Consider the following 8,163-nt stretch of genomic DNA (forward strand, 5'->3'; position numbering starts at 1 on the left):
AAAGCCATTTAAGCTGATCAAAAGGGTAAGAACAGAATGAAATGAATGAAAGTTTTATCTGGAATCATCATCATAACCATATAAATTTATTATACCTAAAATAAATCTCACATTACTCAACTATTTTGAACTTTTTTGATGATTGCATGTTTTCAAATGAGATCTCCAAGTTAACATATCAAAACTTTGTTTACTCTGTTTGCCATTAGCAGCTGAAGGGATTGACACAAGATTTTATTGGTTACTTGCTCCATCTAACTTAAATTAGTTGACTTAAAAGACTGTGCAAACTGCCTCAAAAATGAAGCTATGCAACAGGTTCAAGCTTAAATAACTTTCAATATGAGTTCTAGTTGCTTTCTAATTTTCAGTGATCCACATTTCTGCAGTGAGCAAAGTTAACTCAAATAGTCTAATACCAATAAATGGTTTCTGCTGAGCTGGCAGAACTCTACCTTTTCAAGTTCTGCATACTCATGAATTACTTAGGTCAAATTAAATCAACTATTCTTCATTGTGTAATATACTGGCATCAATTAAAACATCTCTATTATACTACATTGACTGTTTTGTACAATGAGGGAAAAAATGGCTTATATATAACTAAAATCACCCATTTCTGAGGACTTGAATAGCTTAATGTCTATTTGCCACTCTATTGGCACTCAGCCAAACTGACAGACCTGAACACAAAAGTATGAGACAAAAATAACATTTTGCAAAGAGAATTATATTTAGACATTTGAAAAAATGAGAGTTAAATAACAGAAACCAGCAAAACCGCAAAGAATGCTTGGAGGCTTTTTGGGCACAATAATGTTCTGTCTGTAGGATTTAACCAAATTGATCTTAACTAGATTTACTTAAGTAACCAAGAATTATACAACAAATAGTAAGTGGTACTAGCTTTGAATAAGTAATTTAAACAAACTAGTAAATTAAAAAAAGTTTAATTATTCATTTTTTTCCCCCCATAATCCCAATTATCTCTGGGTCACTGGCCTTTTGCTACATGCTTTGGGTAGAGTCTATATTTGGTGTCCAGCCCCATCACTGTGGATTATAAGAGAGACTACCATATTCTCTATTGCTGAGTGTGGTTCTAAACTAACTGGACACTATAGTGAAACTTTGAAAACAAGTGTAATAAGACTTGTAAAACAAGTTAGACCAACAAAAACCAACAGTAGTAAATCAAGTTCAATTAACTTCAATGAGTTAAGATGGAAATGCACATTTTTTTGTTATGTTGGGCCAGCAAAAATGCCTTAGTTTGATAGAAAGACCTTTAATTGTGTATAAATCCATGATCAAAAGTCCATTAAGATCAGGTATAGAATGTTCTTTTGATTGCAAATGATACACTTGCTCCTACACTCTAAAATAAAGGTTCCTATATGGTCCTTGCCTTGAGCACGCAGTTGTAGGGAAACCTTCCAGTGGTTTAATCCCTTAAAATCCCAGACTTATTACATACTAAGGCTTATTATTTAGAGACTTCAGCGCAAACTGGTTGAGCTATTCTTAGGTTATATAAGTGTGAACTTTGGGCCCATCAATGGCAATGGCCACAGAGCACAGTGTTGACCATTATGTTGAACATTGTGTTACATTATGTTGAGGTCATTTCAACTTTAAAAAGGTTGCACATCTCTCAATTACAAATTCGATTGTTTAAAAAGCATCATTTGAAAGTTTCTACAGTGAAGCAAAAGTGGATCTTCTCTAGCAGTGCTTCAACTAACTTTTTGTCACCTTTATTTTTCAAGACTGTAGAGCCATAAGTAATGCATGACTTTTGAGAAAACTCTGCGTCAGCTTGAAGTGCACTTCAAATTTTCTGCTGTTATAAAGCAATCGCATTAAATGCGATGAGTCATTTTTATGATGCAATTACATAATGTTATGTAGCAGGCAGATGTTTTTAATGAAAGATCCAAATCATTCAATCATTCATAAAAACAGCTCTAATCACATCTGTCACATACACCGATGCTGCCACCTTTGACAATATTGGAAACAGAATGTAAATAAGTTGCAGGCGACCTGTCAAAATTTTTGCATTGTTTAGACCTGAAAAAACTCACTGTGCAAGATAAAAATCAACAAGGATGATGGTACTGTTTAGTACCCAGGTAGAGTGACACCAAATATAATTTAATGTGCTGGGTAAAGGACAAATAACAGATGGTTACGAGAGTAGGGCTGTTTTTGTTTGAGGAAAGGCCTTGGCTTATGTTATTAAGTTGTCACATCTGCGTAGAATCGTTCCTTTCCCAAGTTCTCAGGCTGGTAGGGCTGAAATCAAATGGTGTGTTTCTTGCTAGAAGAAGAGAGTGTGGAAATTGACAACATTAGAGGGTGCACTCCCGGTAGGGGAGGCAGTGAAGTATGAGTTTGTCTAGCACTGCCACTTCTGAAGGGTTGACAGTATCTAAATGCGCCGATGACGCCTGGAGTTCATCTTTAGTTCCTCAGCCATCAATATTCCAACTCATTTGTGTCAGCATCAGAACTACAAAAAAGAACACACACAAAAAGCCTCAGACAGTTTCACCAGACACTCGTCTTGCTTGGCCCTGCGGCAGATCATATTTAAAGCCGATGGCTTGGAAATAGAGCCGTATTTAAGCACTGGCTATTAGGCTATAGCCCCAGGAGTTTTTTAACCCCTTAAATTCTAGGCATGTCATATCCTAATGCTTACACTGCAAACACTGCTATCTCAGCAAGTAAAATTATCTTGAATGTAGTGTAAATGTCTAATATTTCTCATTAAGAAATAGTTACAGGAATAATATAATATTATATAACATTTTTACTTATTTTATGTCATTTTGTTAACTAATTTATCTCATTATGTTGCCAGATAAATGTAAATACACCTAAAACAATCCAAGTAGTATGACAAAATAGTGAGTTTCATTTGACTCCTTAAATACCCAGGCTTATTACATACTAAGGCATATTATATAGTAACTACAGTGAATTCAGTATAAAGTGGCTGAGCTATTCTTGGGTTATAGAAGTGTGTAATAAAACTTTGGCCCACTGGTGGGCCCTGACCATTTAAAAGGTTAATCTTCAGAAGTTGCAGGTATCTCTAGCCACAACAAGAGTTTAATTCAATATTGATTGTTTCTCCCTTGTGCCTCATTGAAACAAGCATAAAAATTGTGTTGAAAGTGTCAATTTATAAATTGTATAATATAAATATAATACCTTATTATACAAATATAATATCTTATTAAATAGGTTGTAAACATACAGTTTATGTGGTACATGGTTCAGTAGAATGATGCAAATAGAGCAAGACCCCTCACAGTAAGATCCGATTTGCCATAACATTTCATGGGGTAACACCTCATCGCAGGCTGAGCTCTTGGTGTTTGCATAGTCTAGGCCTACTCCTGCTTAAAGCAGGTAGCCTTGCTGAGAAACCCAAAGCAGATGTTGCGCTCTGAACCCCCCGCTTAGATGTCTAATGACTCTGAAAGTTAAGAGCTGCTGATCCGGAGCCCCTGTAATTGCCAGCACAAATGGGCCATCACGTTCATGAAGAGCAGCATTACTTAATAGTATAAGCCGAGGATCTGGCTCTGCAGAGCTGTGGGTGTCGCAGCAAAGGAGGCAGGGGAACTAGGCCCTCTGAGACCTGAAGGTGGAAAATGAATCACTAGTATTGAGTATGTCATGAAGCCTAGCGGATAACTCATTTCCCTAATGTTATGCTTATGTGGAGAGCACTTCAAGCCTGCAATCAGAAAGACCTGGAAGAAAAGAGAGACCTACACAAACCATATCAAGGCCACCTAATGCAGAGTTCTTTATGCAAGGCTGTGCTAGTGAATGTGTGAGTATCTGAGATTGTAAAAAGTGAGTGTATGTGAATGATTTCTACTGTAGTACAAAGATATTAAAGGATGATTAATTGTGATTAGTGGGATTTGTCTTGCCAGCTCAGATTTCTTCCATTGAAAATTAAGCTTGGTAGAATTATGATCAGTAATTCAATAATATTATTTTCATCATGTCAACCCTTTGAACCTCAACATGAAAACTATGTTCCATAGAGTGAATATAGTTTACAGTTTTCTTCACTAACGTCCAGCGAAGGCGACAGTGGCTGGACGTTCCAACAAATGAGTTGTCCCTCTCGCTCTTATAACACTACATTATGTCTCATTATTATTGTGGATCTATGGATGTATCCATAGTTCTCCCACAAGCTTTGCAGCATAATCTCATGAAGGCATCCTCTACAGCTAACATTACTGATACTGCCAACATCAGTTTTTTGCTTATTAATTACTCTACGTCCTTGAGCAATGAACACGTTCACAGCATGGCAGTGGTTTTATTCTTAAGAGCAAGGTTTTATTCTCATGAATCAACTCTTCCATCAATGGAATTTGCCATTTAAAAGCTAAAACAGCAGAGGAACTGCTGGGCTTCAAGGTGAAACTATGAACTATGGATAATTCAAAGGTATCGAACTGGGAAAATGCATTTATACTGTTAAATCAATGATATGAATTATTATGAATTATAATGATATAATTATTATTAATATATCACTTATAATTCTAACAATTATTAACATGCATAATTGTTATTAACACATTATCTCTGACAGCAGTATGTTAAACCAATAAATAAATATCAAAGGGTTAAAAGTTAACACTTAGAAGTAGAGCTATTTTTGTTTTTTTTTAGTATAATATATTTATACCGTTACATTATTAATTATACTTTGGTTTCAGTTTACATTATGTATCAACAGGTTAGAGACTGCACTTTTCAGCTTGGTTCAATGGCAACAAATGATAAAAATGCAAAAGGTCAAACTGCACATTTTGTTGATTTTCTCAGTGGAAATAAGTTAACACTTCCTCCACTAGAGTAAAAGGTAAAAGTAAAATGTAAATTCTTTTCTGCAAATGTTAGTACACAATTTTAATATGTTGGGAAAAAATTCCACAAGCCACATTTTATTTTAACCTTTTTCCAAAAATATTAAATTCAGTAAATGAACAGTAACTGTGCACAAAATATTGTGTTGTTAAACCTCAGATGTAAACTAATCTAAATATATACATTTGCATTGAACTTTCTATTAGAGATATTTTTGATTCAAATGAAATTGCAAGATTTAGATGTTTCATGAGTTTATTTTCTTAAATAAACTTGTTTATTCAAATCATCAAGTCACCTTTTTTAGTCTTCAAGTCAGTTTTTTTTCAGTTTTAGTCCATAGGTGGAGCCTTATTTTAGCCACACCCCTGCATTTTAACACAGGAAGTGAGACTGAGTCCCTGTCCCTCAGGGCCACATTGCAAACAATTAGATCCCATTGATTTGAAGTAAATGTGAATGAAGTCTAAACATCAGTGAATTGTCACTACTGAAACATATTTTCTGCAATTAAGTAAATTGTTTTGTTTTTTAATAAAAAATGAAAACTACAGTGTTTATATGTGTGAATTGTTCAAAACTGTATTTCCTAGTCATGTACTGGCTAGCATTTTTAAGTTACAGTCAAAAGGAGTTAAATTTTCAGTACCGACACTACTGGAACATTTGGTAAAATTTCAGTAGTAGTTCAGCCGTTAGTGATAATAAACATAATTAAAGCACAGGTCACTTAAAGTAAATGGATTTTAGCTTAAAGCCCAAGACAGTTAAAAATCCAGGATTTTGAACTCTGACTTTAAACTAATTTGTTAGAATATGAGTGAACAAAAAGAATAATTACAATTTTTTAACTGCTGGAGATACAATATAGAGAAAGCGACTTATCACATTAGACACATAAGCACATTAACCAACATTAACTAAAAGCACAGCTTGGTCATCATAACAGCAGTGGGAGCAGTAATTATCTCCTCCTAGCTCTCCAGCTAAGAAAAAAAAAAGAGAAAATCAGACTCAAGGCTTAGAGTGGAGAAGAGCACGAGTGCAATTTCAGAAAATAAACTTTTCCCTCCGCTTCTCAGCCCTCAATTGACTCGTCGACCCCTGAGTGTTGCCACTGCGGGTTTTAAAATTGACAGTGAGAGATGCTAATTGTTTTGGGGGGTGCTGGTGAGGAGGAGTACAGGCATTGTTGGTGAAAATGAAAGAGAGACTTCCACAGCTCTGTGCTGAGCTTTTTTTTCTCTTTTTTTCCTTTTTTTTTTTGCGGTGTGGAGAATTAAGGTAGATTTTTTTCCATTTGTGTAAGCCTTGGTCAAGAAATTACAGTCTGCTCTTCCCACGGTGCTCCATGTTTTCACGGATCAGTTATTGTGCAGAAAGATGCATTACTGAACACACGTCCCACCGCCCCCATATCTGCTTTTGATCTCATGATGCGCTTTGGCGAAAAGCAGCTAATGTGGTTGTGTGCTAACATATACACGTCTCAACACAAATGACTGCAATGTGCAGGATTTCACATTCGCTTCAAAAGAAGAAAAAAAATCTAAGCGGACACTTCTACGTAAAACAAGACATTATCTTTTCCAAAGCTGCCTGGCCGAACCATTTCAAGGACCAGAAAGTGTGCTCCTGCTGGCCATTCTGTGCTTGACAGCCCTTTGTGTCCACTTTCTGGCTTTGGAATCGTTCACTGTCACATTCTGAGCGTAATAGCCGGCCCTTGTAACATGTTTTTTAGCTATTGTGCAATTTTTAGTATCCTGTTTTTTTTGTTTTTTTTTGGCGCCCGTTGAGTGGCGGACACTTTAACCTAACAGACCTTAATGCTGGTGCCCCTCAGGGAAGGTAATTGCACTCTACATCCATCTGCCCTGACCCTTTCCACCCCTGCTGATCTCCACCAAGAGCTAGCCTTTCAGCATGGCTGGTGGACCGAGGTGCTAACAGAATACAAGGCAAACAGCCATAGCTGTTAAAGCAGTACTGCACTGCTATTCTTCAAAAAGTACTTAAGGAGAGACATTTCAAAAGTCATGAAGAAAACTCTTTTTGAATACAAGGTTACCTTAACAATCTCTAGACTTTTTTTTTTTCTTTACTCTGCCACTATTACAGGCACGTCCCTTCATTTCAGCTGCATTTAAGCAACCCACCAGTTCATCTCCTTGTCTTTCCTGAGTGTACAGTGATGAACAGTGATGATCTAACCAGGCTGCGAACTCTTGGGAGACCCTCATGGTGTGTACTTCACACCTCTTCATACATTTGGTTTGATTATTTTTCGCTCTTAGATCAGTGAGGCAAGCAGAGAGGTTTGTACAAAACTGTGGGTTCTATGCTTTTGAAGAATATCATATTGTCATTCATTAGTAGAAGAAGAGATACTTTGTGATCATTTAATTTTGGAGAACACATTGCAATGCTGAAAGACAACCATGCCATTTTTGTGATCTTTTGTTACTGAAACAAATAGGAAGAAGCTGAAACTGACAACATGTGTAAATGAATATAAATAATTCATTATCTTAATAACTGTGTAATTAATGGGTAATTATTTTTAAATAACATAGTAAAAAGACAGTAATAGCAACAGAATTCTAAAACTCACTTGTTCTTGATCTGTGATGCTCCAGTAGCCATCCTGAGGCTTTTGAAAGCATGAGACTCCTCGGGGTTTTAGTGAAGGAAACTGCAACTGTGACCCTCCAGTCCTGCTAGTGTTTTCCACAACTCCACCGCTCGTCGTCCCCATGCCTTCAACTGTCAGTCGACGCGGCTGCCGAGCCAGCATCACGCCAGCCGTGGCAAGATTAGAAAATTGCCCAAATGGTAGGGTGGAAAGGTATAATTGAAGATGGCAAAGGGGCTGAATGGGGGGAGACGTTTAAAATGAGTGTTCTACGCTGTTAAGTTCTCGGGTAGGCCTCGAAGGGCTACAGTGCAGAACGATTATGCCATGTGACAGGACTCTAGGACAACGCCATTCTGAGCAAGCTTGGCACATCGCACACAGACAAACAAGAACAGAGCTTAATCACGGAGATTACTGTGCCGCCACTGCTGCCATGACAGGGACTAATTGAGGGAACACGAGACACCTTCTAATGAACATCTAATTAAACCAGCACCATGTTCCCAGAAACAACTTGAAGAACTTACTTTGGCAACATGGCAGGTGTTTTCTAGCCATTTATTTACTCAAAGTTTGAGACGACAATCATGTACAATGTACCCAATGCTTGA

The 8,163-nt window shown here is 36.9% G+C and overlaps 1 long non-coding RNA gene across 1 annotated transcript; it reads right to left on the minus strand.

Annotated features, from left to right (window-relative positions):
* Positions 1-1,903: 1,903 nt before the first annotated feature.
* LOC108426186 lies at positions 1,904-7,763 on the minus strand. Its single transcript, XR_001857757.2, has 2 exons — positions 7,529-7,763; positions 1,904-2,515 (listed from the first exon to the last, which is right to left on the minus strand). It is a non-coding gene; the product is annotated as an uncharacterized LOC108426186 (long non-coding RNA).
* Between the last annotated feature and the right edge of the window lie 400 nt (positions 7,764-8,163).

This window comes from Pygocentrus nattereri, chromosome 20 (assembly GCF_015220715.1).
Source record: "Pygocentrus nattereri isolate fPygNat1 chromosome 20, fPygNat1.pri, whole genome shotgun sequence".
Classification (NCBI taxonomy): domain Eukaryota; kingdom Metazoa; phylum Chordata; class Actinopteri; order Characiformes; family Serrasalmidae; genus Pygocentrus; species Pygocentrus nattereri.